Below are 15,190 nucleotides of genomic sequence, written 5' to 3'. Positions count from 1 at the left end.
AGATAAAAGTATCCTGCCCTGCTTGTAAACATAAACACTCTTTTCCACTGCAGACAAGTTTTCAGAAAAACACACATATTAAAAAGTCAAGGGCTCGGGGCACCTGGGTGACTCAGTTGGTTAAGCGACCAACTTCGGCTCAGGTCATGATCTCGCGGTTTGTGAGCTCGAGCCCCGCATCGGGCTCTGTGCTGACACCTCAGAGCCTGGAGCCTGCTTCGGATTCTGTGTCTCCCTCTCTCTCTGTCCCTCCCCTGCTCATGCTCTCTCCCTGTCTTTCAATAATAAATAAACGGTAAAAAAATTTTTTTGAAAAGTCAAGGGTTCAGTCTAATTAATGTTACTTTATATCTTATTGCTAACGTAGGCGGTGGCGGGGGGGGGGGTGGGATGGGAAGGAAAGGAAATAATAGTCTCCTTTGCTTCCTTCATTTGGGAGAAAGTACGAAAGTACATGTACAAACTAGAATGTAATCAACCACTTGTAACGCTCTGAAACATTTTAATGCACGAGGCATGGCCTGGGAAAAGCAAGAATCATATTAAATTAGGCAAAAGAATGAAAAAAATGCAAACATGGGGTCATAAGAAAAGATCAATGCCACACAAAAATGTTAGTATAAGGTTATCAATTTACATCGCAAACCCAACTCCATGATAGTCACAGAGTTATAGCTAGTCTTTCTAATTAGAGCAGGAGGAATACAGTAGAGACGAAAGAAATCCTTCCTAAACGTCCGTGACTTTTTCTGATGCATTTATGGGTTCTTCGCAGATAAACCATAAATGGCTCTTCAGGTTTTCAGAGCAGTTCTCGTTTCATCTGCTCGTGCTTTTTGATTAATCAGTTAAACTACATAAACTGCATGACGACATTCAACTTTTATATCCTCATACACCTTTGCATATAAGTACAGTCCTTAAGCAGAAGAGACCCAGGTGATTTTCTAAGGCTTGTGATGAAAGGTGCACCAGCAAATGTAGATGCGGAATGATCTCGCCTCCCCAAGAGCTGAAACCCATTGGGTCTGGCAGAGGTCAGATGCATTTTTCTCATTGACCTTTTACCTGGGTAGCCTGAAGTCAAAACTGGGCTGTGCCCTAGCTTATGTCCTCACTTATTAAAGGTGTGAGTATGTTACCTGGCGCTAATGAGACCCACATGGGTCGCTCCAAGCTCTGTGCTTTCTGCTTCTTGTCTTCTGTTTCCGCAGCGCTGTCCCCGCACGCTGCCCCTCTGGTGAGAAGTCTCAGGGCACGTTGTCCATCCGGTGTGAAGGAGGTTTGTGTGGAGAAATAAGTCGAATGAATAGCACGTGTTAAAACTCCCCACCGAGCCACAGAATCAAGATTTTTCCCATGATAGTGGCAAAGCGACCTAACAGAGGATATCATGGGCAGGAAAAATTTCAAATAAGAGGGAGAACGCTTTGTGGGCAGTACTATAAGAGTGGACAGAGCGCATTTATTGAATGATTCCTGACTCAGGCGCTGGGCTAAGTATTAGACTTCTATTATATTTATTTAATTCTCCGAAGGCTCACTAAAGGGAAGTACTAGTAACGTTCTTGTTTTATTGATGAGAAAACGCTGGCACCGAGAGATGAGGTGACTTATTCCAACAAATGGTGGGAAATAGTAGGTTTAAATGGCATCCAACCAGCAGACCCTAATTGCTTAACAATTTGGCCCAATGAAATCATTTGGTTATCTTTTTTTTTTTTTTTTTTTTTTTTGAGTAGTCCACAACTTGAAGACTTTAGAATTCCCTGAACCCTCGACAGAATTAGAGATTAAAGCAACCATTGACCTTCTCCGTTTTCTGGGCTTTGTGTGTGGCCGAATAGTTTGGTCATCAATTTCAATTTCAAAAGCACAAACCTCGTTAAGTTTTGGGAAAGGTGGACATCCAAAACTCAATACTCCATCAGTTATTCTACCATTACATTCTTTTTTAATTTATCATTGGGCTTATAATAAAACAAGATAGTAGCTATACCATCTATCAAGGCTTTGTCACTGAGTGAGGGTCGGGGTCTGTGCTAAATATTTTACATACGTTATTTCATCCTCAATGATATTTTGGCTATAATTATCCCCATTTTGCAGATGAAAAAAGAGAGATTCAGAGATTGAGCAATTTACTCTAAATTCACACATCGTTGATGTGGTGGACCCAAGATTGAAACCCAGGCGTGCCTGACTACAGAAACCATGATCGCTGGGGGGCGCCTGGGGGGCTCAGCCAGTTAAGCGTCCGACTTAGGCTCAGGTCATGATCTCATGGTTCGGTTGGTGAGTTTGAGCCCCGCATCGGGCTGTCTGCTGTCAGCATGAAGTCTGCCTCGGATCCTCTGCCTCCCTCTCTCTCTGCCCCTCCCCTGCTTGCTCTCTCTCTCTCTCTCTCAAAAATAAATACACATTAAGAAAAAAATGATCATTACCTTTTTGTTGTGTCTTTACATCCAAATAAACCAACAGATAAATACAAGGTATTAAAGAAGAGTAAAACACTTTTAAATGAAAACATATTTATTGTCATAAAGGTACTAACGCCTCCTGGAAGAAGGCTTTCTACAAGTGTGCAATTCGGTATTTTGTGGACCAGATTTTAATCTGGTCCAGGGGGGTTACCAGGGCTCACTCATCATGATCTCAGAAATCCGACGATGGCCTTAAGGGTGTTTGTGCCCTTGTGAAAACCAAAGCTCCCAGAATTGTGGCACCTGGGAGGGTTTTTCATCCTTTACACTTTAATATTCACTCGGAGGCTAGGGGAGCGCGCATCTGACGCTAACGCGGCCCTGGCCCGTGGCTTTGCAGATACCTGAGATTTGAAAGTATCTCCGTGTGTTCGCCTGGAGAGGTTGGTGCTTCACTGTTGGCCAAGCAGTCTAATGATGATGCAAGTGGGCTTCCAGGCCTCGACAAGTTTTCTTTCACCGTGGGTGCCCTGAGGAGAAAGGAGGGGTTCTTGGGATGGCCTCATTGTTTGAACCTGCCGTGCAGGTGCCCAGCTATGAAACAAAGGCTTCCATTGATGGCGGCGCATGGCCCTGCACAAGCCAATGCAATAAGCCAACACATATTGCTGAGGGCTGGTACGGAAGTCGACGGTGAGGCATAACCAGGTGGGGGTTCAGGCTCGAAACGGCTTCCTTCTTCTGACTAAATGAATCATGGCCGTGCTAGACAGCAGCCTACCTGCAACATGGCAAAAGGCACGTCTGGAAGTCTGGACGGACCTTGCAGTTCTGAGGCTTTGCCATTATGGAACATGCATCCACTTTCCACATCTTCCATCTTCCACGTTCTCCATCTTCCACGAGGAGAGGAGTCCTGAATGTGCAAAATTACACGCCCTTTATTTTTAAAGAAGCTATGTCTGTAGGACTGTCTTTCCTGCAAAAGAGAAAGAGTCACAGAGACTTTCTTGGATTAAATTTTGTCGGTTTACTAGAAGAAATACAGGTAAAGGGATGCAATATATCGTGGAATGTTTAAAAAAGTCATTACCATGATTTAAACAAGGAAGTACTGAGTGCCTAATTTCACATGTCTTCAGTCCTGATTCTTCTGAGCCTAAAGGTTGTCAGCAGGGGCGCGGAGATCTGGAAATACGTAGAGAAATCTGGCAGGAGGGAGCATAAGAATGCAGCTCGGCCTTGCTCTGAAGCACTTTTGAGAGAGAAGTCATTCGTTTATTCATCCATTTACTTAAGAAACATTTGTTAATCTCCTGGAGTTCATTATGTTTAATTAACGACATTACATAAGCTTTCCATCCTTGGACCTGAGTTTTTCAGGCTTCTCGGTTTCCAGGTCTGGAAGAAAAGTCACCTTGAAGCTACGGCCAAGGTGCCCATTTTCGTTTTTCTCCAAAACAAAACAAAACAAAGCCAAACAAACCCCTTTATTGGCAACAGCCGTGTGCCAGCATCCTGATTTGCACGGGGGACAGAAGAGGGAGCAAAACCGGCTGGCCCCTTCCTTCCGCAGTCTTTCTCCATCCTTGGCACGGGGCTCCTCCGGCTTTTCCAGCATTTCCTAGCTGACGAGCACCTGACAGCAACTCTACTTAATTGAACTAAACGAGGCAAGGTATGACCAGCACCCGGCGGAGAGTCAAAGTTTGTGGGTGAATTACTCACACTCTCGAGGCCTCGCTGTCCTCCTCTGTAAAACGGGACCAATGAGACCTACCTTAAATGGTTGTTGTGCAGGATTAAATGAGATCATGCTTGAACACCACCCATCACGGTGCATGATAGACGCGGCATGCACCAGAAAGGGGGCTAGCCATTGTGGCCAGTTTGGATTACCTTGCCCCTGTCTGTCTGTAGCCGAATTTATGAGCCGCCCTATGCGCCGAGGCCACACTCAGGGCCCCTGAAGAGCTTGTCAGGTGGAATTTCAAAGTGCGTGAGAAGTGAACTTCGGTTTCTTAAAAATCTCAGACTCTTGCCCGGTTAGCACCGTGTTCTAGCCTTTTTTCCTCCAGGGAGCCTTCCTCCGGCATTTTCCACCTCACAGATTATTTTTTTTTCTCTCTTTGCGCCTAACAGGAGTAGGGAACTGGCAGGTGTCATGGAAGGATTTCCCCTTCCCTGATTCCCCAGATCACCCTCACTCTGAGTCCCTGCTGAGGGAACACGCTTGTCATTACCTTGAAAACGATTTGAAAACCAACCCCAGGGTTTGGCTCTCGAGCATGTGGGCAGCAGCCAGGCTGAGAAACCAGTCCGGATGTCAGGCCCCCCGGGGAAAATGTGCCTGGCTCTGTTTGTATTGGCTTCCAGAGAACCCTTCTGACCCGACGTTGTGCTAACTGGGTATTGTGGGAAAGTCCGTCTGACCACTGGCTTCCTGCAGTTGGCTTTTGATTATGCCGAAGGAGGAGCCTGAGAATCCGTGTATGGATCCGGTCTCCGGGGGGGGGGGGGGCCTCTGTTGGTCCAAGCACAAGCCTTCCCTTGCTTGGAGAAGAGGAGGAGGGCAGGGAAGGACCTAACCCAATCTCAGGAAGAAACACCGCGTGCTCAAACCAAAAGTCATGCTTTTCACTTTTGGGCTTAACTCGAACCACAGAGGTTGGCCGTACCCCTCGCTGCCATGGGACAGAGGCCTTTTCTCCAGCCGGGGTCACAAAGAGTGGAACCCAGGCCAGCCCAGAGTAAAATTTAACTTCTGTTCATTTTTTATCCCCCCTTACTTAAAACACCTTTGGCCCCAAAAGACACTTCTCCACTTCCCCCTGCCCATTGTTCGTCACCAGCACCCTGACTAGGTTTCTGACGTCCTTACTGTGAAACCAGAAATCAGTTTGCTGCCTCTTACTTACTGGCCTTCCCATGATTTGGTTAAATCTGATAAGAGTTAAATGAGTTTTGCTTGGCAGGAACAAAAGAAGGAGCAGGTCCTAAGGGGGAGAAAACAAAGTAAAGTTTATACGTGTTAACGTACCTCGGCCTGATGTGACCTCTCCTCTTCCCGCTCCCCTGCCCTCCTGGGGCCAAAGAGCTTGTGATTCTCACAAGGGTCCCAGCCCATCCCCCCCCTCTGTCCTACCCCTTTTCCTTTCTCTTGTCACTGTCAGTGATAGGGGGTTACCAAACTCGTACGCACTCAAGTAGGAATGGCTGATGGGTCACTGTTCTCTCTGCCCTTCCTCCCCTTTTCCCAGAGGTGTTTTCTCACGGGTTGGACTTCGTTTAATTTCATCATGGGGGAAAGAAACTCTCCAGGGGGCAAGATTTAGAGGCAGGCAGTATGGGTCGAGAAAGACACAGCTTCCAGAGCCAGATAGATTTGGGTCCCAGCTACACGTGTTGGGCCAATTTTGCCTCATCACTTGGAGCCTCAATATCCCCATCTACAGAGTGAAGATAACCTCTTTTTTAGAAATGACGTCAAGCTTCTAGCTTGGTGCTACCTGGAAGACACTTTCTATATCATCAGTGAGAGCATTATTATTGGCTGCTCTCTGTGGATTTCAGACCAGTCCCAGGGAGGGACGAATGTTAAGGAGGCCTCCAACGGGGGGAGCCACAGCTGCCGTTATCTGCCTCCTGGTGTTGTGTCCTAAGATGCCCCTGAAGGAATCTGGGTGCCAAAGGACGAGGAAGAGACAAGGAGAGGCAATAACGTTGTCCTGCTTGGAGTCCATGCGAAATGACATGTATCACCTGTGATCACCTGTGGCCACAAAGGTTTCATTCAGGTGAGGAGACGAGAGGCTCAGTGGACCAAGCCTCTTTGGTAATGGGTAATGGGGCAGTATTAGCTCACTGCCGAGGCTGGTGACTCCATCTCCGAGGGGCTCCCAAGTCCCCTAATGCCCCCAACTTCCACAGGTCACCCTTTTCTTTCCATGCAGTGATTCTCTGCACCTTAAAATCTCGTGGGGGCATGGGCCTGGCCACTGTTAAAAGCTCCTCAGGGGAATCCACTGTGTAATCAGTTGAGAATCCCTGTTGGAGACCCAGCCTATTCCCATTCTCCCCAGATGGATCCCAAACGGTCATGGAAGCTGGATGATAATTAAACATGATGTTTAATCTGTGATGCATTAAATCGTGCATTTTGTGTACTTTAAATTTTGTATATTCCTAATTCCAACAAGCATGGTCTAACGTAGTATGGTCGTCTTGCGCAAACAGTAGATTTCTAGCCTTCCAATGAAAGAAGGAGGAGGAAGAGGAGGAGGAGGAGGAGGAGGAGGAGAAGGGGAAAGAGGAGAAAGAGGAAGGAAGAGGGGATCTTCACTTAAGTTCCTTTCTGGAGCAACATCATCAGAGAATAATTAAGATATTAAAAAACAGTCTTTTCAGGACAAGTCTAAGAAACCTTCCAGGGTGGTTTTCCCATCTCTTTCAACTGATCAATTAGCCCAAATGGAAAGCCTCACACAAAGTGAGACATTTTGTCTTTCATGACACCCGTGTCGTCTAAGTTGCTCTTTTTGAAATTCCACATGCCTGTCAAACCTGCACACTGATGGTTGACCAAGTTTCCACTCTCACTGCAAAGAGGTATCTGCGACATCCTTACAGCTTTAGAAAATTGTATTTTGCTCTAAAGAGCTACTGTAACACTTAGCCTAGGCACACTAAGGATCGAGGAAAACTGAGGTTCTTGACATTTAATATCTGGACCTAGGAGGATTATCGAGAAGGACGGAGCCACCCCCCACTGTCAAAGTATTGAAATTCTGGCACAAGAAAGGGTGACATGACTAGGATTTTTTTTCTTAGGTTCAAATGAGCACAACGCGGATGAAGGGTTAGAAGTTACAAGGAGATGCATTTCTAGCAAGTGTGAGGGGACCCTTTGTCAGTGGAAGATGGAAGGAATGAGCAGCACACGAGAACATCTCTTGACCAGTAAGCTCACACACCGGGAGGTCAGAATGGTGAGTGTTCCAAGGCGGAGGTGGGGGGGGTGGAGCTACCTCGCTGGTTACACCCAAGACAGAGCAACTGAAACCAACAAGGACAAAGGCAGGGAAGAGAATACATTCATGCCGCATCCGAAAGTATCTCCAACGTTCACGAGAACTTTTAGAAAGAGCTTTCACTGTAAGACGTTTCAGCTACTAAACCTTCGAAAACTCTTCAAAGTGAAGTAAATTCTATATTCGGTGTCCATTTCAGGCAGTGGTTTACTCAATATTTGGTGTGCGTGTCAGGAGGATTTGTTCGGATGTGCTAGCCGACCTAGCCTATCAGGGAGGGCCAGCCATTAGACGTATTTTCCAAGCGAGCTCATTCAATAATATCAGTCATAGATGGGCAAACGTAAGTCTTATTTGAATGTGCCAAGCCTGCTTTCGCATTAGCATTTTGTTGGGCTGTGATTGGCCTCCCAGCCTTTGGGAGCCAAAGTAGTCCTTAGGCCACCCAGGTGTGCCGGTGTGCGTGCACTGTGTTCTCAGCCACGCCAAGGAGATCCAGGTCATTTCCAAATCCTGGCTCACCTACGTCTCAGCTACTTACCTAGAGTGAGGCATGGATTTCTTTTTTATTTTTTTAATTCATTTTTTTTTTTTAATATTTGATTTTTGGGAGCGAAACAGAGCATGAGCAGGAGAGGGGCAGAGGGAGGGGAGACACGGAATCCGAAGCAGGCTCCAGGCTCTGAGCTGTCAGCACAGAGTCTGACCCGGGACTTGAACTCATGAACCATAAGCCGAAGTGGGACCCTTAACTGACTAAGCCACGCAGGTGCCCCCGGATTTATCTTGTCTGACGGCCCCTTTCTCTTGGGGTGGGTAGCATTAAATGAGATAATACAAGGCAAGTGTCTCCAATGGTGCCGGCATGGTTTTCATCCCTTTCCTTCTCTCCTCCTCCCTCCCTCCCTCCCTTCTTTCCATCCATCCTTGACAAATATTTGGCTCTCGCTCTGCACAAACATTGTGCTGAGGATTCAATAGGGTATTAGAGCTGTTTCTCTTTCAGAAAGTAAAGCTCATTTGGAGGTGGGAGAAGGAATGGCCTAAAAACAAGTAAACAAAACAACTACACATTGTGAAGATTTCTGTAAGAGAAACAGAAGGTGCAGAGGCGGACCGTGAGGGTAGGGCACCAAACTTCCAGAGAGTGGCCAGAGTTACTATTATTAATCGCATTGTTGTTATAACGATGGTTTAAGCGGGTTTTTTATTTTATTTTTTAAATGTTTTTATTTACTTTTGAGACGGAGAGAGACCGAGTGTGAGCAGGGGGAGGGGCAGAGATAGAGGGAGACCCAGAATCCGAAGCAGGCTCCAGGCTCAGGCTGTCAGCACAGAGCCCTCTGTGGGGCTCGAACACACGAACCTTGAGACCGTGACCTGAGCCGAAGTCTGACGCTTAACCAACTGGGCCACCCAGGCACCCCTAAGTGGGTTCTTTAAATTAAAAAAAAATACTTTTTTAATGGAATTTTCAAATGTATACAATAAATGATATTTGTTTATAAATGGTAAACACATTAAGTAAGTGATTTGGATAATCTTACGATTGTGGGTGAATCTTTAGCGGCCCCGAGCTGAAATTCCTGGATATGTGGCTGTCACCCTGTACAACGTCACTCCTTTCTCTTCGGTGTGTTCAATACCCTCTAGTAGACTTGGACCTTGTGTCGGCCTCTGTATGTTTAGGTATGTTAATACATGGAACGTGCTTAGAAAAGCATCCACACCTATGAGCACTCATTAAATTTTGGTGATCTGAGATGTTAGAAGGTGACGGGAATCTGAAAATCTGTCCAAAATTCTTGCTCAGGTATGTTCCCATATTAGACGTAACGAATCGGGGATTTAGCCATTCAAAAGCCTAATGTGGTGGCTAGTGAAGGTTGGTCATAAAGCAAGACCGTCAACGTCACAGGAATTGTAGGCTTTTGGAGGAAACTACTGGAAAAAGGGCAAGCAAGAAAGTGAATGCGAGTTTTATTTTTGTACGGAGCATCAGTTCCCTTTTGATTTACAAGAGAATTCTATCATTAGATTTTTCAATAAGCTGAAATCTGATTTTATTTACTTGATTTCGATTGAGATCATCATTGCAATGTATCCATGCATTCAGTCTTGGCTGTCCACCATATTTCAGGTACTTGCAAGGTTCTGGAACTTCATATATAAGTTACAGTACTTGGCTCATGGACATGCTTAAGCAAAATGAATAAACAGCACTACAATGTTTTTAAAACAGAGGCCTCAACAAAGTGCAGAGGGCAATAAATTCTCCCGGGCCAATTCAATTTGGGAGATAAATGGGTAAAGTAGAGACATCTGGCCTGAGGGAAGCTTCCAGAAGGAGTTGGAGTGAGTTGAGCTTTAAGACGAGATAATGTTTTGCCACGGAGGGAACAGGAGAAGGCCATTTTAGGGGATGGTCGAAAGGGATCCAAAGCTGTGGAATGTAGCAGTGTGCCGGGTAGACTGAGTTATCCAGTGGGTTCTCCAGTTGCTACATGAGGTACGTGGGGACAGTGCGTGGGGAGATATCCTGCAAGTTTTAGACTCCATATATACAGGTATTTTATTGCTTTCTTAGGGCAGTTTTGACTATCTACTTAAATTTAGAGTTTATACCTCAGGAAATGGGGAAGCACAGATTTTAGAGAGCAGAGGAAGCCATAAATAGAAAAATAAAGATATCACTTGGTCCCGGCAAGCCATCAAAGCTTGACCGTGTCTGTGATAGTGACTCTTCCCACCCCATCTCTCCCCGCACCCCCCGGGTCCCTTATTTTCCAAATTAGAATCTTTACATTCTTTGTAAGAATCCAGGCACTATTTTCCATCTTTCAACAAGCTCACGAAAATGAAGCATTGCCTATAAGATTGAAACCAACGTACTCATCAAAACAGCAGGACGCTTCTTTTAGTTATGACTCTTCAGTGAGGACCTTTGGCCACCAAGACCTTTGGGAAGGTCTTCCTTTCGAGACCATACACAGCCCAGGAGTTATACATATGGGTTCAAATTTAAGCGCTGGCTCTGTCACCTATGAGCTATGTGATGTTGGCCAGCTGATTTAGCCTCCCGAAGCCTTACTTTCTTTGATGAACTGATAGGACACCTTGTATGTCTATACCTCTTATGTATGTATAGAGTGTGTCCTACCTACAGAAATTAAGAATGCTGCCTAGTATATCACGACCTCTTATGTGTCCATCAGCATCACCGGTCGCTACTGGTGAAGAAAGCACAGGACAAGATTTTTGCTCTTTGGGGTCTCTACCGAAGGTCTCTGAGGTCCGCTGTTTCTAGCACTTACCAGCCACGCTCTTGGCACTCCAGCTTGCCCCCGTGTCTGCTGACGGCTTTGTCTGAGTGCCTCTAAGATCCCAACTGATCTCCTTTTTGCCCAGTGCCTTGATGAGTGGCTTTCCTGAGCCTGGCTGCTTGCCTCTGTCTTGCAAAAGCCAGAGGGAAATATTCTCAGTGCCTTTCCCCACCCAGCTCATTAGTCAACTTCAGGACTTCAAAAGACATGTTCTGTTTCACTTTGCTGTTTTCTATATGTGACACGTATATAAATGTGTTCGATGCACACTTCCTATGCTTTGGCATGGTTTTGGGGAGGCCTAATGGAGACCAAGTGGTTTCATGCTTTTTAGTCCTTATTGCTTAAGAGAACTGATACAAAGGCCAAGCAAAGAGGTGGTAGGTATGGGTGACATTTAATGTTACAATCACATGGCAAGTCTGAAAATGATCTCAAAGTTAATGACCCTGAATGGCCTTTTCATATACAATAAGCCCCTCTTGAAAATGGCTTAAGATTTAACTTTCTAGAATCGTTGACAACTCGTATCTAACACTGTTCATTGTACAGTGTTGGGCACCTATGATGTGATTCTCTTTGGCTAACAGCCCGTGCACTTTACTGTTCACGTACACTTTCCCAAACTTTCAGAACTGGAAACACATAAAAAAGTCAGGAAATCTCACCTGAACAAGCTTTCGTGGGCAGACTTCCGGCCAATAATCCTTCCTATTGCATAGCAAATACTCTGAAGTTTAGCTTCATTTATAGCACTTTGGCTTTCCTACTGTCTTAGTTGTGCCTTCCGTTTGGTTGCTAGTGACAGAAATGAAAAAGTAAAACACAATAGTGATTTGAAGATATTGGGAAGTTTTTAGGAGTTTGTTTTCCTCTCCTGTAAAATACTTCTGGTATGGATGCTCCTTGATGCCATTAAAGACTTAGGGCTCCTCTGTTTTTGTGTTACACGATGTATAGGGTGTAACTGTTAACCTCGTGCTCTCAAGATGACTGCTGGAATGCCAGCCATGGTGTCCATGTTCAGACTCAGAAAACGAGATGTCTAAAGGGCCAGTATATGTGCTGAAAGCCTTGTTTTTAAGAGATTTTCTGAAGTCCTTCCCTTTCGTTTCTACTCGCTTCCCCTCAGTCCTAATACTCTCACATGATATCCTTCAGTTGCAAGGGAGGTTGGATACATATTTGAATGGGTCCATTTCCTTCTTCAATAAAATTAATGTTTGTCCGTAAGGAGAGAATGGCTATTTGGTAGGCAAGTAGCCGTCTCTGACACGTCGACCATCTTAGCTAGGATTTTTAATGATTCTTTGGTTAAAAGTCATAAGGGGCAAACGGAAAAGTTAATTAAGCTTCTAATTGTAAGCAGATTTAAAATATTTTGTAATAATAAAGAGCTAATTAACCATACTTCAATCTACAACAATACATTTGAGAAGATGCGTATTGGCCTTTGGTTTCCACTATCCCCTGAGCACTTGTAATCCTGAGCACATGGGGTCGCATTGTATTCATTTGTTCTCTTACAGTCTTTCAGTGGAAGTCTGATGATATTTTTTATCTCATTATAAGGAAGAAAAACATTTGGATGGGAAGAGAGTATGCAAACACTGGGCTCCAAGCACAATGTCTAAATTTTTTTTATTGTTTGCCAATAACGATTGCGAGTAAGTTCAGTGGTGGAAAAGAAACAGATACTACAACCTGTGAGGAAAAGTACAGAACGGTGCATGCAGTGCTTTTCGGTGATCTTGAATAATAGAATTGTTGCTTCACGTGAAGTTATACCGAGGATATTTAACTATAGAGCAGCACGTCTCACGATGGGTTCGTGAGAGAACCCAGAGAAGTTCGAGAAGGAAGCCAAGACTAGTAAAAACTGACCATTGCAGAGCATCGATTATCTGCAAAGCTCCATGGTGGTTGCTGTTCTTTATTTTATTTCATGTAAATTACACCACACTCATCAGAAGAGGTAGCGCCTCCTGTCTCGTACAGAAACCTACATCAAGTGTGTCCTTGATTTGAACTTGTCTTCTCTCATTAATGTTTCCATTGATAGAGTCGCACTTGGGCCCAGGTAGCATACGAAAAACTTTGGATTTCAAACCAAATCAGGCTTTTGGACCTGCCCTAAATAGCTGTGGTGACTAATGCTCTTAAATCCCATATTCTTTCCTCGATACCAGTAATTCTTAATCTTTGGTATACATTAGAATTAATCTCAGGGAAGGAGGCAGTTGGTTAAAATGCAAACGCTGTGGCCCCCTCCCCGCTTCAGAGATCTCCATTTGGCAGATCTGGGCTGGATTCCAGGCATCTGTATATCTCCTCCCAGATGACTCTGTGGCCCCGGTAACGTTAAGGAACACAGCTTTACACCTGTCTGAGTTATTGATGTGCACGTCTGCCTTCCTAACTGGACAAGAGGGGGTCTGGTTGAGCGGGCACTGGCCCTTTCTTGTTTTGGGGTTTTGTTTGGTATATGATGGGTGTTCGAAAGTATTTAATGGATTAATATTTAAAAAGCGAAGAGACCTCGTGTCGGGGTGAAGCATAGAATATGAGCCAAAACAGAGTTTGTAACAGCACGAACGAGAGGCGAAGGGTCTGTGCCAAGGGAGAAATCCCCACGAATGTCTCATGACCTGTTCTGCTTACCTCCCTAGCACCCCCACCCCTAGCATAAGTTACCCGGGAGTGAGGCTGGGGTCTGCTGTCGGCTCCTGCGTGCCCAGTGCATACAACGGTCCCTGGCACACAATGAAGGGAATGAAAAAAGAATTATGTGATGGCCTGAGTCACAGCAGGAAAGAGTGAGAGTGGAGGGGATACAGGCTAGTCTTGAGTATTGCAGGGCTCAGGGGGCAAAACGCTAAGTTACTCCAACACTTAATTAGCTATTTTTATTAAGTGTCCAAGCCTCCTTCAGTTCATGGGTGTTTTGCTCCTTTTATCTCAAGAAAGATGGCAGAAGTTTGTGTCTTTTGGCTTTGATCACATTATTTCTGGGTTTTGTTACTTAATAAGGCAGAAGTTTAAATTAACATCATTCTCCTGGGTTGCCTGCTTCTGGGTTAGCTGTACAGTAGGGAGCGGTTTTGGCAATTTTTCAGTGGAGGAAAGAAAAGGAAACCTCTGTTTGGGAACTGTGGGGAGGAAGGAGGGAAAGCCATTTACCTGAGCCCCTGGGGTTCCATCTGCTTCCCAGAAAAGATTTGCCATGAAATCAAGTCACCTGACCCTTGTGGGGGCTACATTCCGGGGGCAGGTAGAAGGGGGTCTGGGTCAAATCCAGCCTCCAGTCATCACGGGGGCAAAAAGGGAGGTTCGAAGGTGAATTCACAGTCACATCTGTGTTCAGGGCCCTCTCGTGCCTTACAGTGTGGTCAAACATGCTGTCCGACTGAGCCAAAGCCACCTCTACAGGTCCTCCTTACCATGTGACTTTGCCCAGGCTCTGATTCGAGGTCCCTGCCAACAAGATGTGCATTTCTTTGTTTCCCCCCGTCCATTCCCTCACCATAAGGATAGCTTGGTGGTTTTCAGGGCCCGGTAACCCTTGCTGGCTGCACATTTGGATCCCTTGAGCCAAAGGTTTGTGGCTGTATTAATTGGCCTCAAAGAAAACCTTGCCTTCACTCAAACTGTTTGAATACCTCTTGTTGAATCATAGGCTTGACTCAAGTGTTATTAATTCAAGAATCAGAATGCCTTTTGTCCATATCAGATAAACGTTGCCATAGCAAGTGTAGTGTAAACAGATCTGCTCAAGCCACAACAACCTATAGAAGCCCACAGACAAAGGAGGACCAGTCTCGCCTTCACAGAAACCCTGGTGCTGCAGTAAATGTTACCCACTAGCCTGGGGTACTGCCACATGAGCCATTGTGCTGATGAATGGGCCCTGGGACCCACCGATCCAGGGAGAAGCCTTTATCAGCGGTGGGTTTTATCAAATTCGAACAGCCAGTGTAACATCTGGCTTTAATACTGATAGAAACTGTAGGATTTTGGCTGATCTCTTCCATCCTCTGTATCAGCGCCTGTTGTCAGCGGTCTGATGAAGTTAAATTGACTGCATTTGATTCTTTGAGCACAAGAAAAATTGCAGAACGCATGCTCTCCTCTCTCACCCTCTTGGAACATTCAGGATAAGTTTGCAGTGAGTTGGTTTGGGTCACGAGCTGGAGGATTTAAGGGGGAAAGGGAAGGAGGAGAGAACCTTCCAAAGCCTCATCTCAGACGAGCTTTTGCTCAACCATCAGAGAGGGTATAGTTAAGCCGCACCGGTGATGTCGCTGAACCAGTACCAACCTGGTGTGATCGCAGCCAGAAAAAAAAAAAAAAAATCATAATGGCGAGAGAGAGGCCCATGACTGAAATGAGTTTGCAGGGTCTTTTGATGTCAGCC

Source organism: Prionailurus bengalensis, chromosome D4 (genome assembly GCF_016509475.1).
Source record: "Prionailurus bengalensis isolate Pbe53 chromosome D4, Fcat_Pben_1.1_paternal_pri, whole genome shotgun sequence".
NCBI lineage: Eukaryota > Metazoa > Chordata > Mammalia > Carnivora > Felidae > Prionailurus > Prionailurus bengalensis.
This window is presented reverse-complemented; position numbering follows the sequence as displayed.